This window comes from Chiloscyllium punctatum, chromosome 11 (genome assembly GCF_047496795.1).
Source record: "Chiloscyllium punctatum isolate Juve2018m chromosome 11, sChiPun1.3, whole genome shotgun sequence".
Lineage (NCBI taxonomy): Eukaryota > Metazoa > Chordata > Chondrichthyes > Orectolobiformes > Hemiscylliidae > Chiloscyllium > Chiloscyllium punctatum.
In genome coordinates, this window is record NC_092749.1 from 88361636 (window position 1) to 88389330 (window position 27695).

The following is a 27695-nucleotide window of genomic DNA, read 5'->3' on the forward strand; positions in this document are numbered from 1 at the left end:
TTAGAAACAGACCGTTTGGTCCAACTCTACAATGCTGACCAGATATCCTAAACTGAACTAGTCTCATTTGACTGTGTTTGGCCTATATCCCACTAAGCCTTTTGTATTCATGCACCTGTCTAAATGTATTTTAAGTGTTTTAGTCTTACAGCCTTTATCACTTCCTCTGACAGCTCATTCCACACATGTACCACCCTTTATGTGAAAAAGTTGCCCATCAGGTTCCTTTGAAATCTATCCCCTCTCACCTTAAATCTATGCCTTCTCATTTTGGACTCCTGTACTCAGGGAAAAAAGAACTTTGGCTATTTACATTATCAATGCCCCTTGTAATTTTATAAATTTCAGCCTCCTATGCTCTGGGAAAAATAAGTCACAGCCTATCAGCCTCTCCCTATAACCCAAACTTTCCAGTCTTGGTAACATTCTTGTAAATCATTTTTGCACCCTTTCCAGTTTAATAACGTCCTACCTATAGCAGATCAACCTTAATTGTACGCAGTACTCAAAATATGGTCTTACCAATGTCTTGTGCAGCTGTAACATGATATCTAAACTCCTGTACTTAATGGTCTGACTGATGAAAGCAAGTTTGCCAAACACCTTCTTTAACATCTTGTCTACCTGTGAAGCTACTTTCAAGGAACTGTGTACCTGCACCCTGGCTCTCCCTGTTTGACAACACTCCCCAGTACCCAAACATTAACTAAGTCCTGCCCTGGTTTGTCTTATCAAAAGTTTCTGAGTTATCAATTAAGGGGGATTATTACTTGTCAATTGCCTTATTAACACTCCAACTCACCTCATTAATATTCAGCTTCATACCTTACCAAACACCACTGAACAAGCTAGACTTTGAAATTTCTCAGTATAGAAGTCAGAGTGATTATTTGGTGACTTCAACTTGCTGTTTGCTCCAAATGCCCTCCATTTTGGACATTAGGCATTGAGATCTCAGGGCATGCTTTATTGCCACACACAACCCCACATCCATATTGACATGTCTCAGCCTCTAAGAATGTTCATGGCACATCTCCAATTCACTTACAGAATGCGTCTGCATTTCATGCTGCACTGACGGCTGCACCAACAATTATCATTGTAATGCTGCTGCAAGTACAATGTGCATTTAGGGACACACACCCAGCACAGTTCCTTGCCTTCATTGTGTTTACTCATTTTCAGCCTATATGAATCCTTACAGCAACTCTGCCTTGCATTTTCTTGACTTGCTTTCTTGTGCTTTGACCCCTCAGCTGGGCTCATCGTACTGAAGAAGAGTCACTGGACTGGAATCATTAACTCTTCCTTCTCTCCACAGATGCTGTCAAACCTACTGAGTTTTCCGGGAAGCTTATTATGTTTGACAGCAGTCCTCAGATGAGTCAATGCAGATAGCCTTTAGTCAGACAGTCCCGGTAGAGTAGGTCAAGGGCAGCCTCTGGTACAAGACCAGGAGCTTCGATACAGTCAGTTAGCCAGAGTCTGATTGCTCTCCATGAATGTGGTGAGGAACCAAATGTTTAGCAGCAACACCACTGTCCCCACACCTCCACTAGCCCATCACTCCACCTCTGCCCATCTTGACTTTCCACGTTCTATCGTGGCTGTATTCCTCCAGAAATTAGAAAGAGACAGGTATTGTGGCAGATGAAAGTGGGTGGCACAACCAAGGTTAGTGGTTAAGCGTGGTAACAGGGAGTGAAGGAAGATGTTGCAGGCAACAGTGACAGTGGTAGAACATGAGCTTTGGTGGGAGGTGGATGCAGTAATGGAAATTGAGTGAGTGTGAGTGTTGGAGAGAAGATGGTAGCACTTATATTGGTATGTAGAGAAGGTTGTGATGTATTCTTCCAGGTTGTTGAGACTGCACTTGACCTAGATGGGGCAGGTCGGCATAGTCTGATGTCATGGCTTCCTCTACTGGTCCTGGGGGGAATAGATGTCCTGACATTGCACCACCTCATCTAGCAGAAACATCAGCACCCTCTCTGCCAAGCGGAGTGTCAAATTTCCAGTGCCTGGACCAGATGTCAGGAATCATGCAGTGCAGATCTAGACTGGCAGCACTTGTCTGGGTGCACAACAACATTTTAAAGATTCCACTGGTGCTATGGATGCTAGTTAATTCCAGTTTTTCCCAATCATGGTGAGTTGTTCTGGGAGTGGCACATGGTAAGATGAGGTTCGATCGGATGTGAGGCATGGGCAAAGTAGCTAATTAGCGAGGTGGGCATGGTAAAATATGGTGAGAAATCTCACACGGTGAGAAACTTTCCAAAAAGCTTGACAAAACTCACACTTAGCCAATGAAAGATAAGAGTCAGCCACTTAAGCCAGACAGAATTAATAGCTACATGGACAGCCTTATGTACAAATGTGGGTTAACTAATGAGAACAATCATGGATTTGTTAAGGGAAAATCATACCTAAATAACTTGCTGGAGCTTTTCTGAAGAGATAACAGTGAAGTCTGATGAGGATAATTCTGCCAAAGTGTTGCACATTAACTTCCAAAAGGCACTTCATATAGTACCACACAGCAAACCAGAGCAAATCTACAGCTTATGGATAAAAAGGGAAAAATAACAACATGGATACAAAATTGGATTAGTGATAGAAAACAGGGCAACAGATAATGGATATTTTTCAGGTTGGAGAAAGGTTTGTGCTAGTGTTAACCACGGATCAGTTTTGGGATCCTTGCATTTCCTAACATATATTAATAATCAAGACCTTAGTGTACAGAGAACAATTCCCAATGTTTCAGAAGATGCCAAACTTGGAAATGGTCTAAATTGTGTGGAGGGAGTTAGAGAACTTCAAAAGACAAGTTGGTGGAGTGGGCAGTTAGGTGGCAGATGAAATTCTTGTGGACAAGTGTGAAGTATTACACTTTGGTTGGAAGAGCTTACAGAATCTGCACAAAATACAGGGCACTCATCTAAAAGGTGTACGGAGCAGACAGACCTAGGTTTCTTAAACAGTACCTGCCAAACCCACTGCCTGTATTTCCTATAGGAACAATGTCCTATGTCACATCATTTTGATTTAGAAATAAATAATCATTCACCATCACTGAGTCAAATTCCTCGATTCACTCTTTTTCACCACTGTGCATGCACCTATACCTCATTAACGGTAGCTGAAGAAGAGGGTCACCACCACCTTCCTCATGGCAATTACAGCTCCACAATAAATATTGGCATAGCCAGCAACATGCATATTCTTTGAATTAATAAACTAAAAAGAAATTGAAATGCAAAGGAGCTGACATCTGTTTCAAATTTGAGTCCTAGAATCTTTATCTGCCTTTACTAATGCAGTGGGTGGTGTACTTCCCACAAGTGATGAGTGTATATAGCATACCCACTATATTTGATAATTAATTGTTCTCAAAAGGAATTGCATTTACTTTTTACAATTCCATCAAAATAAATAAAGGCAATGGTTTCATAGATTCTACAATTTTCAACAAACACTTGTGATTGGTAAGTATTACCCTGCCTGAATAAAATTGTCTTTATATTTGAGAAGGCATGTAGCTTTACAGGAACAATCAACTGTGTTAGTAAGGGCATAATTTTGATTTCATGGGCTAAATGCAGCTTTAGTAAGTTCACTGTGATTGGATAAAGCACCTTTAAATGTTAATTATTACTGCAAAGATACTGCATTTATTTTGCTTGGCAAAACTCAGCTAAAACCTGCTTAAACAAGCATAAATGAAAATCTATTTTGTAACAAGAAAGCAAATCAAATTGTCCTGCTAACTGTTCTCCAGTGCACAGAAAGACAGCTATTGAAGTCAGGTCGTGATTGTGTAATTAGATTGAGGGGACTACTTCATAGGATCATTAAGATTTATTTCCCTATTGGAAATTGGTTGCAACTATTTTGGGAGAAAATTATCCTCTTGGAATAGCTGAAAACTGAACACATTTCTCCAGATCTGTTCTCTACCAAACAGTGGAGCCTGGAGATAAAGCATACCTCAGCTGTCGTGCATGTATTCAAAGACTTTCTGATTTAAAGTGAATACTTTTCATGGTATTTAAATTATCTTTGCTATATAAGCCCAGTAATTAATCCTTCACTAACAGAAGGCATTTAAAGTATACCAGCTTCCTTGACGTTTATTAATTTTCCATTAAATGAGCCTTCAGCTGAGTGTAGTGCTTTTTATATATATAATATATATAATATATACAATTAATCATCTGTGGGAATTGAAACTCATGTTGACATTATATAATTTACTCTCCATTTTAATTTCTGCTTTTCATCTTTGTGCTGCATACAATGATTTTGAGAAAAATCTGCTGCTGATTTAGATCAATACCAATACTTTTAAGTTGTACCGACAAGTGAACATCTTATTACAAACATAAAATTTGACATTGTAAAGGGAAAAAAAATAATCTCACAACACTAAACAGACTCCATCGATGTATTTCTCTCAAATGCAATGCTAGGCATACAGTAACCTATTCATATCTGATAGAAAGAGAGAACAAAAACTTTGGATACACATAGCAGGTCAATCAATATCAGTGGAAAAACTGTGGACTCTTGATATTTCAGGTGCATGCCCTTCTTCCAAATTGAGAACTAATAAATTTGTATATTTGCTGACTTAGAATTCCTTAGTGTGAATGTATTGGGAGCTCATGGAATGCAATGGTACTATCCATAATTTTTGAGCCAAGAGGGCTGGGTTCAAGTCCTACCTGCTCCAGTCATGTAATAACAACACTGCATAGGTCGATGCAGAAAATATCCAGAGTTGCAGTAGAGAGGGCTTTTGTGGTGCAATGGTAATGTCCCTAACTCTGAGACAGGCAGTTCAGGTTAAAGCTGAAAATGTGTTGCTGGAAAAGCGCAGCAGGTCAGGCAGCATCCAAGGAGCAGGAGAATCGACGTTTCGGGCATAAGCCCTTCTTCAGGTTAAAGTCTCACCAGCCCCAGAGAGATATAATAACGTTTCTGAACAGGTTGATTAAAAATAAAATCCAGAGTAGATGCAGAGAAGATCTTTCCACTTGTGGGAAGTGAAAAGGTAAGGGGCACAAATAAAAGATAGGCACTAATAAAGTAAGCAAAAAATTTATGAGGAGCATTTTTACTCAGAATTTTAAGATTATGGAATGGATCACCATTAGGAGCAGTTAAAGTGATTATTACAAATACATTTAGTCCAGTATGTGAGGGTAAAAGGAATAAAAGGAATATGCTGATAAAATGTGTACCATCTACATATGTTTATAGAATGTGTAACAACTTGCCAAGCCTCTTGTGACAGCACCTTCCAAATGTGTGGCCTCTCCCATGAGAAGGACAAGGGCAGCTATTGCAATTGGAGCATTACCACTTACAAGTTCCCCTTCAAACTGCACACCAACCTGATTTGGAACTATATTGCCAATCCTTCACCATTATTGGGTCAAAAATCTTACAACTGCCTTTCTATCAGTACTGTGGGTATACCTTCACCTCAAGGACTGTAGCAGCTCAAGAAAGTGGCTCTCCAACACTTTCTCATAGACTTACAATAGATGGGTAAAAACTACTGGCCTCTTCAGCAATTATCACATCCCATCAACTAATTTAAAAATATTCAAATGACCAGTTTCAAGCCATTACTGCAGCATTTCTGCCAATCTCCCATTGAGGTATGGAGGATGACAAGCAGTAGGTCTGCAGAATTTTGACACACAGAATTTTTACAAGAGCCATGAACTGCTATTGTTATGGATGTTTATTACATATTATAATGGCAATTTGGATTATTAAGTAGAATTAAATGACTTTTTGTTTTCAGTGTTGTAAAATCTGATCTGCTTTTCAAGAAAGGGTCAGAAGGTATTTTGGAGCAGTGAGATAAGTACAGACTTCTGAAGAAATCACATGAAAGAAGATAAAGGATTAGATAAGGCTATGATAATTGCTGGACTTTTTATTAAGTAGAACTTTAATGACACACAGAGACACATATCCAAGAGCAACAAAGAGGTTGAGTTCAGAAGAAAATATCCATATCAGCAGAAGCACAGTTTAGTTTATGGAAGTCTTCAGGCTATCAGAGCTAGAAAGAAGTCTTAAAAACTGATTTAGCATCCTCAAAATAGGCAAAGTCAGAGAAAGTCATTGAGTTAACCTGTTGGTGTGTCTTCAAGAGAGAAAAAGAAAATTGTATTTGGTGAATGTATGGGATTTTACTGAAACAAAACACTTGTAATCTTATTAGTTTAGTAAGAATTTTATTCTGGACTCCCTGCTACAGGAAAGATGCTGTGAAACCTGATAGAGTAGAGAAATGATTTTCAAGGATGTTGCCAGAGTTAGAGGGTTGGAGTTTTAGGGACAGGCTGAATAGACTAGGGCATGGAAGGCTGAGGGGTAACATTATAGAGGTTTATAAAATCATGAGGGGCATTGATGGAGTGAATAGACAGGGGCAGGGGAACCCAAAACTAGAGGGCATAGGTTTGGGTGAGATGGGAAAGATTCAAAAAGGACCTAAGGGACAACATTCTCATTCAGAGGGTGGTATGTATATGGATTGAGCTGCCAGAGGAGGTGCTGGAGGCTGGTACAATTGAAACATTTAAAAGACACCTGGATGGATATATGAAAAGGAAGGGTTTAGAGGGATAAGGGCCAAATGCTAGAAAATGAGACTAGATGTATTTAGGATATCTAGTCAGCATGGGTGAGTTGGATTGAGGGTTCTGTTTCCATGGTGTACATCTCTACAATTCTATGACTCTATGTGAATAGTGATACTTTACTGGACTTGAGTGTCTGTAGATGATATTACTTTGCTGTATATATAAAATATTTCCAAATTATTTTATGTATAACTTTTTGTTTTGCATTCTGTTTGTGCAATAAACTTACATTCTTGCATAAAAGTAAACTGACAATCTCAAGTGAATATGTTCAGTGGCATGTTAGCTAAATTGTAAAAAGGAACTTATGGTCTATCAACTCAAGTTTCTGAAATCTGACTTGCTAGGTATTATCATCAGTTGAGGTCATAGCACTGTCACTATGACCACCATTTGGCAGTACATCAAACAGAAAGATAAGTTCTCTAAGATTATAGAGAGAAGCTGGACATTTTAATTAAGTGGTGCCTCTCATAACTGCATGATATCCTAAAGCGCATTTTGAAGTAGAGTCACACTGTGATATAAGAAACACAGCAACCAATTTGCCCAGAACAATATCCCACAAACAGCAATGAATAAATGATCTGATCATTTGTTTCTGTAATGCTAATTGAGAGACAGTGATTGGTCAGCATGTACTCTTTGAATAATGCCACAAAATCTTTTCTGTATCTAAAATGATGGAACGAGAAATCTATTTACCGAGAATGAACACATTCCACTTTACAAAAGTTTTATGCTACTCTATTTCTATACGGGACATACTTTGAATAATTTCCTATTTTTAAACAGCCAATAAGACATGCAAACAAAGTACAAAACTGGCACGCAATGTACTCACCATTGATGATTAGCTATATTCAAGAAAGGGTTCAAGGGAAATAACAAAAAAGAAAAACACAGGTCATGTTTAAACCTTGTATTTTCTTTTAGGTTGGCAGCAATTAAGGATCCTGTTCAAACAGGAGAGAAATAGTCACAGATAGAAACCTTGCTATAAAGTGTAATTAATATCAGATGGTATGGTTGTGCAGTTAGCCTGAGCAGAAATTCAATGTTACCGAAATGCCATGGTACAATCGGACACGTCATCCATTGTAGTGAAACATAGAAGAAATTGAGACAAAATGGAAAATCTTAACTCTCAAGATTGGGTGGACTGAGATCACATTAATAGGTAAAGTAATTGATTATTGAATTGCAATGAAAATGAGCTTTTTTAGAGAATTAGAGTCTGAGGGATTTTGCAGCACAGAAAAGAGGTCATTCAGCCCATCATGTCCATGCTGGCCATCAAACATCCATTTATTATAATTCCATTCTTTTAGCACGCGGCATCACCTTGTATATTATGGCATTTCAAGTATTCACTAAATAGTTCTTAACTGTCTTGAGGATTCCCACCTCTTTCACCCTTTTAGGCAGAGAGTTCCAGATAACCACAACCACTTAGGTGATCGTTTTTTCCTCAAAATACCTCTAAACATCTCGTTCCTTACATTAAGACCATGCCCTTGGTTATTGACCCCTCTAATAAAGGGAAAAGCTTCTTGCTATTGTATGCTGTCTATGAACCTCAGAACTTTGTATGCCTCAATCACACACCCTCTCAACCTTCTCCGCTCTCAACAACTTAAGCCTATCTTGTTTCGCTTCATAGTTGAATCACTCAAGCCCAGGCATCATTCTGGTGAATCTCTTTTGCAGAGTAGATAAAGTGTAGCAATGGAAAAAGCACAGCAGGTCAGGCAGCATTTGAGGAGCAGGACAGTCAACGTTTCAGGTAGGACCCTTCATCACGACTCTTCTGCACCCTCTCTAGTGCAGTCATATCTTCCTACAGACCAGATATACACACGATATTGCAGCTGTGATCTAATTAATGTTGTATATAGCTCTATCATAACTTTCCTGGCCTTGTATTGAATGCCTTGACAAATAAAGGCAAGTTTTTCCAGATGCCTTCTTCAGTACCTTATCTAGCTATGCTGCTGCCTTCAAACCTTCAAGGACATGCATACCAAGATTCCTCTGATCCTTTGTACTTCCTAGGATCCTATCATTTACCATGTATTTCCTTGGCTTGTTAGTCCTTCCATATTGCATTCCATTTTTCAGTTTACAATTTACATTAAATTCCATTTGCCATTATTCAAAAGATAAGATAGTGAAGAAGGCATTTGGCATGCTTTCCTTTATTGGTCAAAGCACTGCGGAAAGAAGTTGGGAATCATGTTATGCCTGTGCAGGACATTGGCTAGGCCACTTTTGGATAATTGTGTGCAATTCTGAATCTCCCTCCTATTGGAAGGATGTTGTGAAACCTGAAAGGGTTCAGAAAAAAAGTTACAAGGATATAGCCAGGGTTAGAGGATTTGGGTTATAGGGAGAGGTTGAATAGGCTGGGGTTGTTTTCCCTGGAGTGTCGGAGGCTGAGGGGTGACTTTATAGAGGTTTATAAAATCATGAGGGGCATGGATTGGATAAATAGAAATGGTATTTTCCCTGGGATGGAGGAGTCCAGAACTAGAGGGCATAGGTTTAAGGTGAGAGGAAAAAGATTTCCAAGGGATCTAAGTTGCAACTTTTTCAAGCAGGGAGTGGTACATGTGTGGAATGAGCTGTCAGAGGAAGTGGTGGAGGCTGGTACAATTGTAACATTTAAAACCCATCTGGATGAGTATATGAATAGAAAAGATTTGGAGGGATATGGGCCAAGTTCTGGCAAATGATTAGATTACTTACAGTGTGGAACCAGGCCCTTTGGCCCAACACCAACCCGCCACCCACTCCCCTACATTTACCCCTCCACCTAACAATATGGGCAATTTAGCATGGCCAATTCACCTAGCCTGCACATATTTGGACTATGGGAGGAAACCGGAGCACCTGGAGGAAACCCACGCAGACACAGAGAGAATGTGCAAATTTCACACAGTCAGTCACCTGAGGCAGGAATTGAACCCGGGTCTCTGGCACTGTGAGCCAGTAGTACTAACCACTGTGCCGCCCACCTAGATTAAATGGGACTAGATTAATTTCAGATGTCTGGTTGGCATGGGTGAGTTGGACCGAAGGGTCTGTTTCTGTGTTGTACATCCCTATGACTCTACAACTATGACTGTATGATCTGTTTGTCTATATTGCCTTGTAGTTTAAGGCTTTCCTCTTTGTTATCTATCATACCACTAATTTTCATGTATAATCTGCAAATTACTGCAATAATCTGCAAATTACTGTTTATACCTCCTGCATTTATTTCTAGATTATTAATGTACACTACAAATGGTACAGGACCCAGAACTGAACCCCTGGGATATGCCACTTCCAGTCACAAAAACACCTTTCGCACAAAAACTCTCTGCTTCTTGCCACTAAGCCAAATTTTGGATCACATTTGCCAAATTGCTCTACATCTTATTGGGTCTTAGCTTCTTAATCAGTATGTCATGTGACATCTCATCAAAAGCCTTAGTGAAGTCCATGTAGACAACATTAACAGCATTATCGTCATCTATACTCCAAGTCACCTCCTTGAAAAATTCAATCAAATTTGTTAGACATGATCTCTTCCTTACAATGTCATGCTGAGTGCCCTTGATTCATCCTTGCCTCTCCAAGTGGAAATTAATTCTGTCACTCAGAAGTTTTCTCAATAGTTTTCTTATCATTGATTTTAAACTGAGTGGCTTGTAGTTTCCTGATTTATCCTTACCACCTTTCTTGAATAATGGTACCACATTAGCTGTCCTCCAGACGTTTGGCACCCCTCCTGGGGCCAGAGAGAATTTGAATTAATGTCAGAGCCCTCTGCAATCCCACAGCAGCCTGAGATACAACTTAACTGGACCTGAGATTTCTCCACTTTCAAGCTTACTAAAATTGCGAATGCTTCCTCTCTCTCAATGATAATTCATTGGAGTATGTCACAGTCTTCCTCCCTGATCTCTACCTATAACGTCCATCTCTACAGTGAATGGAGATGTAACATACTCATTTAAAACCTCAGCCATGTCTTCCACCTCTACAACAGATTGCCACTTTAGCCCCAAATCAGATTTTCTTTGCCCTTGCTTCCAATATACAGAGGAACCTCAATTATCCAAATGTCGTGGGCAGCGAGTATTTCGTTTGGTTAATCACATTCCAGATAATTGAATGCTGGATAACATAGTTTAGCCAGGCATCAGGACCTTGTAATCTTGCCGGATAATCTGATATTCGGATAATAGAATGCCAGATAATTGAGGTTCCTCTGTATTTACAAAATGCTTTATGTTTTCCTTAATGTTTTCTGACAGTGTTGTTCCATGTTCCCTCTTCGCTCTAATTTTGTTTTTCAGCAACCCTTCATATTTAAGTTTCATGGAAGTATGTTTGTATTTCTGCAAGAAACCTGTTCACTGTAGTTGTGACTTTAATTTGTTCAGAAGGACAGGTACTTATGAAAGCAATTAATGTCCTACTGAGACAATAATTACATTTTAAACATTGAATTTCACTGACCTTTAAATTTAACTTCTGTAGCATGGGCTTCACAGACCCGTGAATGACACTGGTGAAGTGGGGCACGTATTGAGCTACATTGCATTTGGCCAGTTAAATTTGCGATTGCCCTATCTAATTTAAAATTCAACTGTGCAACTGGTGTCTCAATTCCTTCTGGCAAATGTTTGGCGGACATTCTTATGTTGAAATAGTTTCATCAAAACTGTGGAACAATTTAACTGAGAAGATCAGGAATGGCGGTGTGCAATAGAGGATTTTTTAGAGAATAGTGGAGGTGGAAATGAACTATCATTGCGTGGCAGCATCACTCTGTGATCTCCATTTGCATAAGGAAGAAGATGCATAACATAGAATGGAGAACTTAGAGAAAGAGGAACTGAGTTGAGAACTTCTGTATAGTCACCCATTGGACATGTGGTCATATGTTCCAGTGCCTGTAAAGGTCACTATTGCCCTCAACTTCTTTGTCCTTGGTCTTTCCAGTTATCACTGGCATGTTTCCAGCATTCATGTTATAGATTAATATTCAGATGACTAAAGATTGATGGGATATTTTTGTCAAGGTGTCCACTTCTGTGAAATTTCTCTCTCAATGACAATGATCAGGCAATTGGTTTATCACTCTGGCTTACTTTCTAAAGCTGGACTGTGTAACTGAATACCCATATATAACACTGGCATCATCGTTTGTACAAGAGGTTTCCATCAATCGTCAGGAGTTTTGCTCCATCAATTCACAGCTGATATAAGGAGTTTCATGTCAGTGCGTGCCAGATTCCCTGGCAACTGTAAAGATGCCATTGTCTGATGGTCCTGAGCAGACGAGCTATTTAAATGCTAGTTCATTGGAAATAAAGAGTCGCTTCTTCACATGAAACTCATTACTTATGTAAGAATCCCCAACACTGAGGCTCAAGAACACTAAAGGGAAGGCACATGACCACCAGCTGTATCATTGAACAAGGGTCAGGTTGAGGAAAACTTTCGAGGCATGCTTCAGTACTTTCCAGCAAGAGTAATGAGAATCATGGTGATAGACAATGGCCTAGACAGTGGAATGTACAATGTTGCTCAGCATTGAGGAATAGACGTAATGCTGACAAAGGTGCTTGTCAAACATATCTGATAACAACTTTGAAAAGCAGGAAGCTTGTGGGTAAAATGAACCCATGACCAAGCAGGCCTGCTCTGTTCATTGCTCCCAGAATGTCACATTTGCTCTCCTATATGCACTACAAGATTAATTTAATTATAGTAGTTAACAAAGATATATTAGAATACCCAATCAACCTTCAAAACCAGCTCACATCAGCATCAATCCCATGGAAGAGAGGTGGTGGAACTACTTTTTCCCTTTTCACTTCACCTCTTGGTTGTCCACAGAAATGTGTGTTTAGAGGGAATTGTTTTAAAACTTTGAATGTTGTAACATTTAGCAACGTACATGAAACAACCTTTAAGGTAAGTTTAAATCAGTAAAAAAGATAATGTTCATTCACACATCTCCCCAACAGCATAAGCATAATGAAACACATTCACATGCAGAAACATTATTCTAAACACAAAGGTTGTTTAAGTTGCCAGCAGATATACAAATAAAAGTTATATGTTTAATTGTAGTTCTTAAAGATGCATGTGTTGCTGGGGGTCTAGATGGTTCTCTCTCAGGGTTTTTTTAGGTGAACAGAAGTTGAGAGCCTCTGAATTTTCAGACAAAGTCCTAGCTAAGTTTCTGTAGAGATGAAATCTTTGCAGGTAAAGGTAAATTAGGCCCTTTCTGTCACTGCCTGGATTGACTGGCTGTTCAATCAGGATTCTATACTTCCCACTGTAGCAATGGTCTCTCTTGCTCATTTCCACACTACCTTGATTCTGGTTTGTTCTTAGAATAATAAAGTTAGTTTTCTGAAGGTAGTTTCAAACATGTGAGTACATTGTCACTGGGGTAATGCACCAAAAATCAAGTTTCACTATTCTTGGAGTCATTTTTTAGACTCTTTAAAGTGTGCAAAATTTCTCAACTTATCTCACTTTCAGACCCATGTTGAAAGAAAGCATGTGCCAAACTTCTATGTTGAACAAGAATTTTTAGATATTACAAGCAATTAAACAGGACCTCAGCCAGAACAGGAATTAAACAAATGCTATTAGCATTATCAGCATCACAAATAAGTCATCCATCCAACTGAGCTATCCAACCCCCCCCTAACTGCTGCGCTGACTGCAGAAAATAGACAAAAACATTCGAGGAGTTTCATACCTGATAGCAGTATTTCTTGGTTCTCACTCACTTCATTATCATGAAGTAAGATTTGTTAAGAAGCATTCAGAATCAAAACTGCACAAGCTTTAAAAACATATGTTTCTTTACTTGTTGACAGAGTTCAGCTGAGATATGGGAATGGTAGCCTTCAGTCCACTTGGTCAACTTGAAACGAGCAGAGTACCTCGAGGGTTAGTGCTTAGGCCTCAGCTATTTATAATTTATTATCAATGACTTAGACAATAAGATTGAAAGCAATGCATCCAATTTGGTGCATAGCTTGGCCCAAATATAATGTGTGAGGAAGATACAAGGAAGCTGCACAACGATGTAGACAGTTTAAGTAAGGGTGGTAGACAGAGTAGAACATTAATATATGTGAGATTATTTACTTTGACAGTAGGAATAGTAAAGCAATTTTTAAAAAAAATGGCACTAAACCTTCAAACATTGGGTGTACTTGCACATGTAACACAGGAAAATAGCACACAGATAGCAATGAGGAAGGCAACGGATTTTCTTTTGCAAGGGGAGTGGAGGGCTAGAAAAAGGAAGAATTTCACATTTGTCAAGAACCTTTGTGAGACTACACCTGAAAAAGTGTCAACCTGGAATATACCAGTTTTGGTTTCCAGACCTAAGGGAGAATACACTTCACTGGGAGGTGGTACACTGCGGGTTGGTTCTTGCGTTAAGAAGGTGTACTATGATGTAAATTTGAGTAATTTGAGAGTATAATCTCAAGGGCAGACACTAAAAACCTGTGTCCCAAGCATTGGAATCTAGAATACGGGGGGGGGGACATAGTTTCAGGACCGCAGTTTGTTTATTTCCTGCAAGGTGCACTGTGTAGATCAGGTAGACTGATGCTAGCTCTTCATAGCCCTTCTCACTATTGGCACAAACAAATTGACAACATCACGATATCAGTAACTGTTGCTATTCATTCACTACCATGAAAGTGGAATGCATTCCCTTCCCCCTATCATTTATTACAATGCACAGAATGACTTTAGCTAAGCATTACTTTATGATTAATACTTTTGCTCTCTTAAATTTTTTCAATTCTAATATCTATTGTACTTCACTTAAGTTTATCAATAAAAACAGTTTAAGTGATCTAATCTGGGTTGGTTCCTCACCTATAATAAGAGAGGAGACAGTAACATGATGGTAATGTCACTGGGCTCCTGTTCTATAGGGCCTGCATAACAGGGGTTCAAATCCCATGACAGTAGCTGGTGGAATTTGTTCAATGAATAAAGTGTGGAATTGAAAATTAGTCATTCAAACTATTTCTTGGTTGTTGGAAAAGTTAATTTGGTTCACAAATTTCTTTTAAAGAAGGAAACCTGCTGCATGTATCTAGTTTGCTCTATACATGATTCCAGACACACAGTAATGTGGTTGGCTCAAGTTTCTTCTGAAATGACCCAGCAAGACATTCAGGTCAAAGGGCAACTAGTGATGGGCAACAAATTCTAGCCTTGCCAGCAACGTGCACTCATGAAAGATTAAATTTGTTTTTACCTAAAGATTAAATTAAAACAATCTTCCTCCATTCCAATATCCAACAGAGATCTCTTTGCATCTCTGATGATAGCCTCTTCCATGTTTCCAATATTCTTTGCTCCACCATTGGCATTACTTCAGTTGCCTAGACCCTGGACTATGGAATTACCTCCCTAAATTTTTTCACTGTAATAATGTGAGGTCTACACTTTTAGGAGCAAGCATTAATAAGTTTTATTTAAATATATCTGTTTACAAGGCAAGGTAGGGAAGGATTGCTTGTAAAACCTCACAGAGTCAGGCTCCAGTACCATTTAGTCTGACATCACTTTGACCTAGCTTCGTTCACAATGTTCAGTTGCTGTTCTTGGAGTAAAGATATAATTAATCCTTTACCGTACATCCATCTCTCTGCCTCTCTCTCTGAGCTTAAATCAATCCTTAAAACCAATCTCCATGACAAAGCATTGGATCACCTGTTCTAATATCGTCTTATATGGCTTAGTGTCATTTTGCTTCATAATGCTCCTGTGAAGCCATGTCTTGGGGCATTGCACTGCATTAAACATGCTACATAAATGCACGCTGTTGCTGTTGTGCTTTACATTTACTTTGTTAGATCACATGACGTCAAAATAGCTAATTATTTTTCAAAGCATATCATTCCAAAGAAGGAGACTTTGGTACCAGTGAGCTTGAAATATGAATGAGATATTAAAGATCTCTTCATATCTCATCATTCACATTGGGAAGCTACATAGAAGAAGGTCATAAGATGACAGGATAGTCACAGATAAACAGGTTGCTAGGTCCTTCCTGACGCATCCAGAAAACCCACAATCCACTCAGTACAATTTTGATCTGTTTATAACTGATTCCAGACTTTTAGCTTCCACCAGTCTCCTGAGGTAAATTCTACATGTAAAATAGCGAAAGATTTGTACTTACATAGTATTTTTCATGACCACAAAGTGCTTTACAATCAACTAAGTGTTTTATGAGCTCAAGTCACTGTTGTAATCCAGGAATGTTGATAATGTTTTGTGCAAAGAAGGGTTATATCATTCCTAACATTTCTTTTCACCATTTTAAATCCTGCTAGCCACATTTTTTGGATGTTTGAGTTTCTGGTCATTCTGCTGCAGTAAACAGAGAATATGATTCAAACTTTTCAATGAACTGAAGATCTGCTGTATCGATTGGTCTGGAACTTCTACTGTCATTTGTGTTTGCCCTGTACTTATGCTATTTCATAAATGACTCTTATCTTCTTGGAGGCATTATGATGAATTCCTTTTCATCAAGCAAGGAAAGTAGAAGTTTGTTCTCTGTTTCTATGACCACTTTAAATCAATGATATTGTCTGAGAACCTCTTGCAAGCCCATGTGACTATGTGCAATTTGTATTCTATGATTGAATACTTCATGTCAGACAATATTTGTGACACACAATAAACCATTCCTTGACATGCATTTGGTTGTTCTTGAAAAAGGACTGCCCAACCGACTAGATGAAAGATCTGCTGGAATGTGGTCCACAGTGAGAGGCTATAACTCGCTAAGATATCTGGCAAAAATTGTTCTTCCTCGATCCTTTGAAATGTCTGTTCCTAAAATTCATTACAACACCATGCTTGAGATTCTCTAGTAGTTTTCTTGAGGGACTCATGTTTTTCTGCACAAATTTTTCATGCTAACCATTCCAAGGAATTGTTGAAAGATCTTGGACAGTGGTAGAAATTGTAAATTCACTAGTTGGTTTTATCTTTTGTAGGTTTGCCATTTTGCCCTTGTAATCAGAAATATTTTCCTCAGAAAAAAAAGTCATTTTTGAGAATTTGCACTTTTCATTAAGTGCATTAATTTCATTAATTGTCTATGTTTTTCTTGTAGACAATTCAATACCACTCTAATGCTCAGGTCATGTTCTTTATCAGTTCATCATGGATTATATGGTATCCATATGGTATATTACACCTTTGAGGTCTTGTAGAATATTCAATACTGTACTTTGGAAAGTTTGCTGATATTATATAAAATTACAACTATTAAAACAAAAAAAATCCAAATAGAGTAACGATAGTTGTCAGTAAGATTGAATTCTTATCTATAGGATTTGACAGAAGCCACTGTTCACATCCAGCTTTGTGAACATGATACATTTGGACAACTGGCATCTACTTCTAGCATCAGACAAATTATAGGTTTAGGATGGAGCTATTACAGAGCACCACTCTATCAGCTGAGGAAAAATCTGGTCAACACTCCAAACTGAAGTTGGGCTTGCATCCTGAGTAGTGTAGCATCTTTTGTGAGATGAAAAGACACACACATATATATAATATATATATATATATAGAGAGAGAGAGAGAGAGAGAGAAATAGCATCTTTTCACAAAGTAATACCATATTTGGTCTTTAGTCTGCTAAAATCAGCAATCAATTTTGCAGTCTTTTCTGAAGTGACTCCTGGATTCATGCTGCTTAACTTCATCCTCTTTCCTGATAACATTTGGGTCTGTAGAAACCTGTTGACATAAATTTTTTTAAATCCTCATTTTGTAAAACTTACAGATTTTTTAATATCTGCTTTTTCTTGTGCTGGATTGTCACTTGTAGTTTTCCTTTAATTTTTAGTTCATTCCATCTGGGACTGTGCAGATGTAGGCCATGTTGGTTTGCTGTCTGATTAAACAGTTACACCTGCTCCAGTGTCCAGTTTAAAGATGGTGATGAAGAATCTGATAAAGAGCTCTGATGATGAGCCATCTAAACTCGTTACATTAGCTCACTTTCTTTCTACGTATGGATGCTGCCTGACCCGCTGTGATCTCGAGCGTTTTTGTTTTCAGTATACATTCCAGCACCTGCAGTAATTTGCTTCCAAAACTGGTGATATGTTAGGATGACATATCTGTGTTCCATAATGTATGATTAAAGTAATTGACCTAACTAAAGACATTTTTCTATTTCTCTTCTGTTGCAGTTTGTTTCATTTTTTTCCTGCAAGAGGCCCCACAATTTCCTCCCTAACCTCCCACAAAGTCCTGAGATCCACTAGATCAGGTCCTGGAGATTTATCCACCTATATATTTTCTTGAGACCTACAGCCCTTCTGTAATATGAACTGTTTTCAAAACATCAATATATGTTGCCCTGAGTTCTCTAGTCTCCATTTCTTTCGCCACAGTAAAAATTAATGCAAAATATTTATTTAACATCTCTCCCATCTCCTAATGTTCAATACAAAGATGACCTCTTTGATTTTTAAGGGACCCTACTCTCTCTCTAGTTGTTCTGTTGCTCTTAAAGTACTTGTAGAATCTCTCTGGATTATCCTTAACCTTATTTGCCATGGCTATCTCATATCCTTTCTTTTCCTTCCTGATCTCTGTCTTAAAAATGCCCCTACATTCTTTATACTGTTCATGTGTTTATACATATGCATTCATATATATATATATATATATATCTTATTGTTGACTAAACCTCAATACCTTTATTCATTCAGAAATATTTGTATTATCTATAAATACAGGTGAGGTGCCGAACGACTGAAGAGTGGCTAATGTTGTGCCTTTGTTTAAGAAGGGATATAAGGTGAAGCCCAGGAACTATAGATCTATGAGCCTGACTTTGGTGGTGGGTAAGTTGTTAGAAGTGATTCTGAAAGATAGGATTTATATGCATTTTCAGAGGAAAGGAATGATTAGGGATAATCATCATGGTTTTGTGCAAGGAAAATTGTGTCTCACAAACTTGATTGAGTTTTTTGAGGAAGTAACCAAGGAAGTTGATGAGGGCGGAGCATTAGACATTGTTTACTTGGATTTTAGTAAAGCATTTGACAAGGTTCTGCATGGTGGACTAATTCGTAAAGTTAGATCACATGGGATTCAGGGTAAGCTTGCCAATTAAATACAAAATTGGTTTAATGACAGGAGAGAGAGACTGATGGAAGAGGGCTGTTTTTCAGACTGGGAACCTGTGACCAGTGGTGTTCCATATGGATCAGGGCTGGGTCCACTTTTGTTTGTCAATTACATAAATGACTTAGATGAGAATACAGGAAGTCCACGGGTTACGAACACCTGATTTACGAATGTCCAGTACTTATGAACTGACCTCTGGCTTCTCATTTTTAAAAATTATTTTTAAGAATCTGATTTATCTACAATGTTCCATCCTAATGAATGGGTGGACTAGTTTGCCCATATCTGTTCTAACTTACACATAAATTCGGCTTACAAACAGCAGAAAACAGAACTCGTTCGTAACCTGGAGACTTCCTGTATAGGAAGCATGGTTGGTAAATTTGTGGATGACACCAAGTTTGATGATATAGTGGACAGTGAAGAAGGTAATCAAAGTTACAAAGAGATCTTGATCAATTGGGTCAATGGGATGAAGAGTGTCAAAAGGAGTTTAATTTGGATAAATGTGAGATATTACATTTTGGTAAAACAAACAAAGACAAGACTTATACAATTGAAAGTAGGGCCTTGGGCAGTGTGTAGAACAGAGAGACCATGGGTTCAAATACATAATTCTTTGAAGTTTCCATATAGATAAAGACAAAAAACCTGCAGATGCAGAAATCCAAAGTCGACAAGCAGGAGACTGGAAGAACGCAGCAAGCCAAGCAGCATCAGGGGAGAGAGAGGTCAATGTTTCAGGTGTAACCTGAAGAAGGATATAACCTGAAGAAAGGTTATACCTGAAATGTTGACTTCTCTACCTTCTGATACTGCCTGGAGGTTAAGAAGGCATTCAGAATGCATGCCTTCATTGCTCAGACCTCTGAATATCTGAGTTGGGACATTATGTTGAGGTTGTGCAGAATGGTAAGACCTCTGCTGGAGTTCTGTGTCCAGGTCTGGTCATCCTGTTATAGGAAGGATATTATAAAGCTGGAGAGGGTTGTGAAGAGATTTACCAGGATCTTGCTGGAAATGGAGGGTTTGTGATGGAAGGACAGGCTGCATAAGCTGAGGTAATTTTCACTGGAGCATAGGAGGTTGAGAGGTGACATTATAGAGGTTTATAAAATCATGAGAAGTATAGATAAGGAGAATGGCAAGTGTCTTTTTTTCCAGTGTGTAGATTTCAAGACTGGGGGCATTTTTCTAAGGAGAGAGGAGAAAGATTTAAAAATGACAGGAGAGGCAATTTTTTTACACAGAGTGGTTTGCATGTGGAATGAATTGCAGATGAAGTAGTGGATGTGGCTACAGTTACAATGTTTAAAAGACATTTAGATAAATACATGAACAGGAAATACTTGGAGGGATATGGGCCAAGTGTAGGTAGGTGGGACTAGTTTAGGATTATTATCAGCATGGACTGGTTGGACCTAAGGGTCTTTTCCGTGCTGTATGACTTTATGATTAATAACTCTTATGTCTGACAAAGTTTCATCTATAACTTTGAAGATAAAGATATTATGTTGGTAAATCTTTCCGAAAATGATTAATTTTCTTTTAGTGATAGCGTTCTGCTTTGTTTCAGAACAGTTTGCACTTGTGGGTCTTTTAGGTGCTGTAGTGGGTCTTTTAGGCGCTGTAGTGGGTCTTTTAGGCAGTGCATTATGGTGTTTGTACTTTTCTTCCCAGTTATACCTTTTCCTCTGGTGATTCTTTTACAGTCTTGAGGAACTGTATGATCACTGGAGGTTTAACCAATCCTTGGAAAAGCACATGGATGATGATAGGATAGTGTAGGGGGACAAATTGAGAATAGTTCATAGGTTGGCGCAACATCGAGGGCCGAAGGGCCTGTTCTGCACTGTATTGTTCTATGTTCTATGTTCTACGTTTCCTGAAACAAGAATTTCTTCATCTCTTAAAATTGCATGACCTACCTTTGGACCTCTGCTTGTCTCACCATGCAGTAAGTCTGATAGGGGTTCATCATCAATAACTACTGCAATGCAGTTGCATCATAATTCTATCTTAAACTTTCCACAATTGCATCCTTCAACTAACCTGCAAAGATAATTAGTAAAAAGTATCTACTATTCATCTGGTTTTTGGATCTTTCTATTAAATTAGGCCCTTTCTAGAATTTTGTTAGTTCTCAAGTTGACATAATTGTTATCAAAGACTCCTTCAAATTTATGTGATATCTCACTGTCTTGTAATACATCATCTGCTACTGCTCCCATGGAATAAAGTAATGTGTGGACTTGTTCTTGATCAGACTTGTGGTCAAAATTTGAAGTAATTCCATAACTCAAAGATGTTATCCGTTAAAGAGACTAGATTATAGTTTAATTTAGTCCTTCCAAGTGTTTCAAACCATTTTTGTCAGGTAAATTTAGTTTGTTAGGTAGTTTACTTGTTGTTTTAAGTATCCAGTGCTCAGCATTCTCCTCACTGCTCATCCTTATGCTGACTTCTGCTATAAGCCTAAGCATTCCTTAAAGATTCTGTCTACTGGACTAGGTATTCATTTTTAAAGTAATGCAAAACTGTTGAAAACTGCTTTACTTTCCTTTGTTAATATCTCCATTCCCTCATCTGAGAATATTCAATAAATGCAGCCAGGTTTTAGTTTTGCTTTCCTTTCTAACTCACAGTGTTGACCTTGGATCAGATCTACTGTTGGTTTATATCACCCGGTGCCATACCTAACAAGCATTTATTTATCTCTGTCTTGAAAATTTTAATCAACCCTGGTGCGATGGTCTTATGAGGTAAGAGAGTTCCGTATTTTCACTAAACCTGAAGTAAATACGTGCTTTCTGATTTCATCCTGAAAGGACTGGCAATAGCTGTGCCTTCTTACCTTTTTCCATGCAAGGAAATAGGTTCTCAGTGTCCATTGTAGTAAATCTTTTGCCAGATTGTATACACATGGCTTATATTCCCTAGGGTTATAGAGGTTGAATGGTGATCTACATAAGTTGTTTAAAATGATGGGTAGTTGCAAATGAATCTACAGCACTAAGGGATGCAAAAAGATAACTCTTCCAACAATGTATCATCCTCTCAGTGCTGTACTGAACAGCAGCTTAGATTATACACTCAGACATTTGAAGTGGGGCTTGAATCCACAACTTTCTCTCTCATAAGAAAGACTGTTACTCCTGGGTCTCAGGTATTGGCCTCTCTGTTGTTGAATTATTGTTAATATTAATTAAAAACAGTAGACATTTTAACAACAGTTCCAGAACAAACCTTTCAGCATTTTCTCCACCCTAAAATTACTTCCCTAATAGTAAAACTGCTTTCTAACTTTCAGCCTACTTCACGAATCTATTCAACTCAACCTTAAAAATAATCAATGACCCTGCTTCCGTCATCAAATTCTGTGGCAGAAAATTCAGCAGACCTATGACTCAATGAGAGAAATAAATTCTCCTTACTTGGTCTTAAATGGAAGTCATCATTCCCTCTAAGTAGCTGCTCTCAGGATCTGTGCATGCAGATGGGTGTGCTGACACTGTTCCCAACATTCACTTTTGGATTTGTAAACTATTGCTGTGCACAGACCTTGGAACACAGACCTTGGAGGTCTGTCAAAAAGAAATAAATATAAGAGGGAATGTAAATTGGAGGCCTCTTATTTTAAAATGTGGCTCCTAATTCTAGTTTCTCCCATCAAGGGGTATTCTTTCAAGTATTCTTTTAACAGCCACAAGGGGAGATAAGTTTAGGGCAAGGGGCAGAGTTTAGATGGGATGTGAGGAAACATTTTTTCCAGAGGATGGTAGGAATCTGGAACTCAATGCTTGTAAGGGTGGTAGAGGCGGATACCCTCATAACATTTAAGAAGTATTCAGATGTACGCTTGTTATATGGGCCAAGTGCTGGAAAATGGGATGAAAATAGTTTGTGTTCGTTTCTTTGACAGGCACAGAATTGATGGGTCAAAGGGTTTTTTCTGATTGTATGACCCTGCCAAGACCTCTCAGTGTATTATATGCTTCGACAAGATGATCTCTCATTCTTCAGAAGTCCGATGGTTATGCACCCAAGCTGTCCAAACTTTACTTAGAAGATAGAGACCAAAAGATAGTACTGTACCCTGTGCAATTACAGCAAAACCTCTCCACTTTTATATTCCATTTCCCTCACAATTAACATCAACAGATGATTTTCCCCCACAACCCCACCCTTTGTCACATGTTGAACTTGCAGACTAATGTTTTGTGGTACTTACACCTGGATAGCCAGCACATTCTATACTGCACAGTTCTGCAATCTCAATCCATTTAAATATTAGACTTCCTTTAGGAACATAGGGTTGAATTTTCAAAGCCCTTGAACTATGTGGGCAATGGCAAGCCAGTTGGGAAAGTATGGCAAGATTGGAAAAGTGAAACTCTTGATGTTGAGAAAAGAAAGTCTGACTCTGCAATCATTTTTTGAATAATAAGACAAGAATTTTGCTTGTGAGTGGCAAGAGATCTATTTGCCAAGTGAGTATCTAATTTTATCTAATTTCTGTCCATTTTCCGATTGACCTACACGTCAGAGAGGAACTAGATGGTGGCAATTTTGACACCATGGTCAGAGAGAGATACCTGTGTGCTACAGCTCATTGTTTGCTCCTCTAGACTTATAACTAGGCCAATAGTCCCCAACATCTCAGTGTACATTCCATGGGTAGCAACCACCTGCAATAACTTATTCATGGAGGTTGGCATCAGATGCACACTTGCCTTACCCCAACATCATGGCATGTCTCTGAAATACATAGAAAGAATTCTCCACTTCAATGTTGCCCTTTGGAGTACACTGTCAACTACCGTTAGAACGTTGCTGCAAGGGATTATGTCATGGATTCAATCAGGGTACTTTGCAGGGTTTCTCATTTTCTCTCTTAGTACTCACTCACTTTGAGTATGCTTGAATGCTCACATCATCTCTGCCTTGCCTTGTCCTTTTGCACTTTACTGCCTTATTTAAACTTGAAGGCTCACAATGTTGCATTGCATCAAACAACTGTTGTGTAGTGCTCCCACAACAAACAATGGGAAATACTTTCCAATGCTGGGAAAGAGTAGTATTCCCTTAGATTAGTTCTAAGATGGTATGGCGCTAAGCATAGGTAGCCTTTATGGCTTGACTATTGTAGCTGCAGTTACAATGATAGTCAGTCAGACAGTTAAGGATGTAAAAATAACAATACATTTATTTGTTACTTTTTGTTTTTTTCTTATTTATGCCCTGAAAAGCTTTTGTTTATCATTTCTCTCTCACCTATGTGTACTGTGTAAGGCAGTTTCTGGTTGGCAGTGTTTGATCTGGAGCACAGGTCTTAAAATATGGTGCTGAAAATCCTGGAAAGTTCCTATTCTGGCGCATTTTTCAGCCATTGCTTAGCACAAGCAGGCTGCTAGGGAGATGTGATGCATACATAATAAAGTTAGCAGCAGAGAATTGCATGCGATTACTTGATAGAACTCATGGAGAGAAACCTTCCATGAAACTCTCCAAATTGACACTTAGCTGTTTTTTAGTGAATTTGGAATGCTCCTCCTTTTCCAAGTCCTAAATGGCTAGCTCCTTATTATGAGACCATATTCTCTGTTTTTTAGAATCCCACACATCCCAACCAGGGAAAACAGGCTTTCTGCATCTACCCTTTCTAGCTCCTTCAGTATTTTTAAAGTTTCAGTGAAATCAGCACTCTTCCCTCTAAAATATTAGGAATATAGACCCAGTCACCTCAGTCTCTGCTTGTAGGACAGTCCCACCCTTGCTGGAACTATTTTATTCCTCCTATGGAAAATACATCCTTCCTTCAAAAAGAGAACCAAAACTGTAGAAGGTGTGAGAATCATGTAAGTTCCATGCAATTGAAACAAACCACCTTTACTCTTGTAGATAGTTAGATACTTTCTAATCAACCTCTGGAGCAGGAAGGATGTGAACCCAGGCCTCCTGACTCAGAGGTAGGAATGCTTTCAAAACCCTTTGTGATAAAGATAAACATACCTTTTTCCTACCTCTTGAATTACAAATATTTCTGGGACGTTACTTGTGTCTTCTACAATGAAGACATCCACAAAATACTTGTCCAATGATTTCCTAACAACTAATTACCCAAAAATTGCATTCTATTGAGGGATAGCACTCACTAAATTCCTGGAGAAGCTCTTATTATCTATTTATGTATACCTGGCTAGCTTTCTCTCCCACTTCAATGTTTCCCTCCTTATGTTTTTTAGTGATTCTTTGCTGCTGGTTATATTCTGACCAGCCTTCTGACCTGCCACTAATCTTATTTTTCATTTATATCATCTTATAGAATTTTTCTTTCAATTTGATACTACCTTTAACTTCCTCAGTTGGCCACAAATGATGCATCCTTTCCCTAGAGTTTTTTTCTTTCTCATTGCAATGTATCTTTGATGAAGGTTATGAAATGTCTCCTTAAATGTCTGCCACTGTCACACTACGGATTTACTATTTAACCTAATTTTCCAGTTCACTCTAGCCAATTCTATCTCCAAGCTCTTGTAATTGCCTTCATTTAAGTTTAAATCACTAGTCTTTGATGCACCTTTCTTTCTCTATCAAAACAACTGTAAAATTCAATCATGTTATGAGAATTACTTCCAGCTCTTCCTTCATTCCCTTATTTTCCTTTTTTGAATTATATATCTGATTTAGTACTGTTGAAGCCCACTCTGACAAACAGACCATATAATTTCCATGGTTTCCTCGACCCACCCTCACCTCTAACTCCAATACGTTATATCTCATCCTTGCCCTACCTTCTATTCTAAATATTTGCTGGTTGTTTGGACCAGATTTTTGATTCTTTGTTTCGCTCAGTCTTTTGTCTTGGACTATGACAGGCAACCATTCTCATGGTTTTGCTAATGCTTTTGGTTATAAAACAGATGGCATTGGGATAGAATTTCACAAGTTATCCCAACTCCTATCAGCAACTTCATTAAATAACATGAACAAAATGGGTACACATGATGGTTTTTTACCTATTTGTGCTACTTCGCTAGGATTACATTCATCACCCACAGAAAAGCCTGTTCAAAAATATCAAGTTAGATTCTGAGCTCTTTAGTTGTGGGTTTGGAGTGTACCTCTCTCTAGTCTCCCAAGGGTACTCTGCTGGAGTCTGTGGAACTGCCTACAAGAACACTTTATTAACAACTTGATCCATATACTCATTATCTTCAAACTAAGTTAGAGCCTCTGCTCCCTTTCAGCCCTCTGCTCAGTCATGTGACTCTGACATCATCATAATGTAAGCTTTTGATGTTAATCCCGTTCCATTATATGAACTACATAGCGATTCTCAATCTATTTTATTAAAGTTCCCTATGAAAATAGCTTTGCTGTTTTCACATGTGGACTCTGTGGACCAAAAATTAATTTGGAATGAAAGAAAAGTAAATTTATGCAAATAGATCAGTGCGGTGCGTGAATCAGAAGGCAAGGTTACTTGGAAAAACTGCACTTGAGACCAATGTATTTCAGACACTTTGAAATAAAAACCTTCCTTGTGTGTGGTACACCATGTCCTTTAATGATATAAATATTTATGGTCTCCAAGCTCCATGTATTTCCCTTTTGCACAAGTTCCAGAAGATGCCTGAGGCAAATGACAACCACCACTAAATCAATTCATCATCCTTTGCTGTAGCAATTGTGAAGGCAAATGCAATTAAAATGATTTTTAAAAATATATTGCATGTATAATACAACACAATTTCTTAGTCATGAATTTTAGATTCCTCCTTAATAAATCTAGATTACTGATGTCGCAAGCTGTTAATACCCTTATGTGTCAATGCATCAAGGACTTGGGACAGTTTGACAAGTTTCAACTAATGCAGGCAATAAAAGTAACCCAGAATTAAACCCCTTACATACAAATGAAACAAACTCTTAAAATAATTCACAAATGACTGTAACATGTAATCCGTTCTTGATTTCAGATGATTAAAGATCATCCATATTTGGTTTTGTAAAATGTCACATGTTCTTGGTACACCTTGATAAACTTTGATCATTTTTATTTATTTTGATTTTATATCTCACAGAACGTAATGACAAATTAATTAGAATGCACACAGTCTTCATTATGATAAGGATCTTGGGAGTCAAGTATATTACATACCATTCGTTGCACAGTATAATAATATCCAAAGCCAATGGATATCAGCCTTATCAAAAAGTTCTTATATAAATGGGAAGTGAAAAATAATTTAGGAGAGATGAATCCTGTAATTCTTATAGTACATGATTGGCCCATGATAAGTGTCAAGCAGCAACTAGCTTTGACCATATGATTAACTGTGTAGTCATACTGCAACGAAGAATCAAGACCACTCCAAACAAAGTGATGATGGGAAGCTATTACCAGTAAATTAAGGTTAGAATTCTTTAGGGAAGAGAAACAATCTTGCAATCTATATAACAATGACCCATGGGACATAATTTACATTCCACTAATTGGCTTACAAGATGATCCATAAGTGATAAAGTCACATTCAAAATTGGAGGTCTTTATGAGACACTTTGTTTCCATTGCAAACTAACAAATAATGAACAAATGGAACTGAAAAAGTTGTGAAAGGAATGCAGAATATAAGCACATTAACCAATTCCATCACTCCCAAAATGACTGCATTTTCAAAGTTATTGCAGATCAATGAATCAGCATCACTTCTCACTGTATCTCACCACATGCGACAACAATAGATCAATCAATCAACATTGTAGTCCTTTGCCTTCACCCTACGAACATGGTGTCTGGGC

At 38.2% G+C, this 27695-nt stretch overlaps 1 protein-coding gene across 4 annotated transcripts in view; it reads right to left on the minus strand.

Moving 5' to 3' along the window:
* prkn (parkin RBR E3 ubiquitin protein ligase) overlaps positions 1-27695 on the minus strand; it is a 1117394-nt gene that overhangs the window by 376416 nt on the left and 713283 nt on the right. The window lies entirely within an intron of this gene.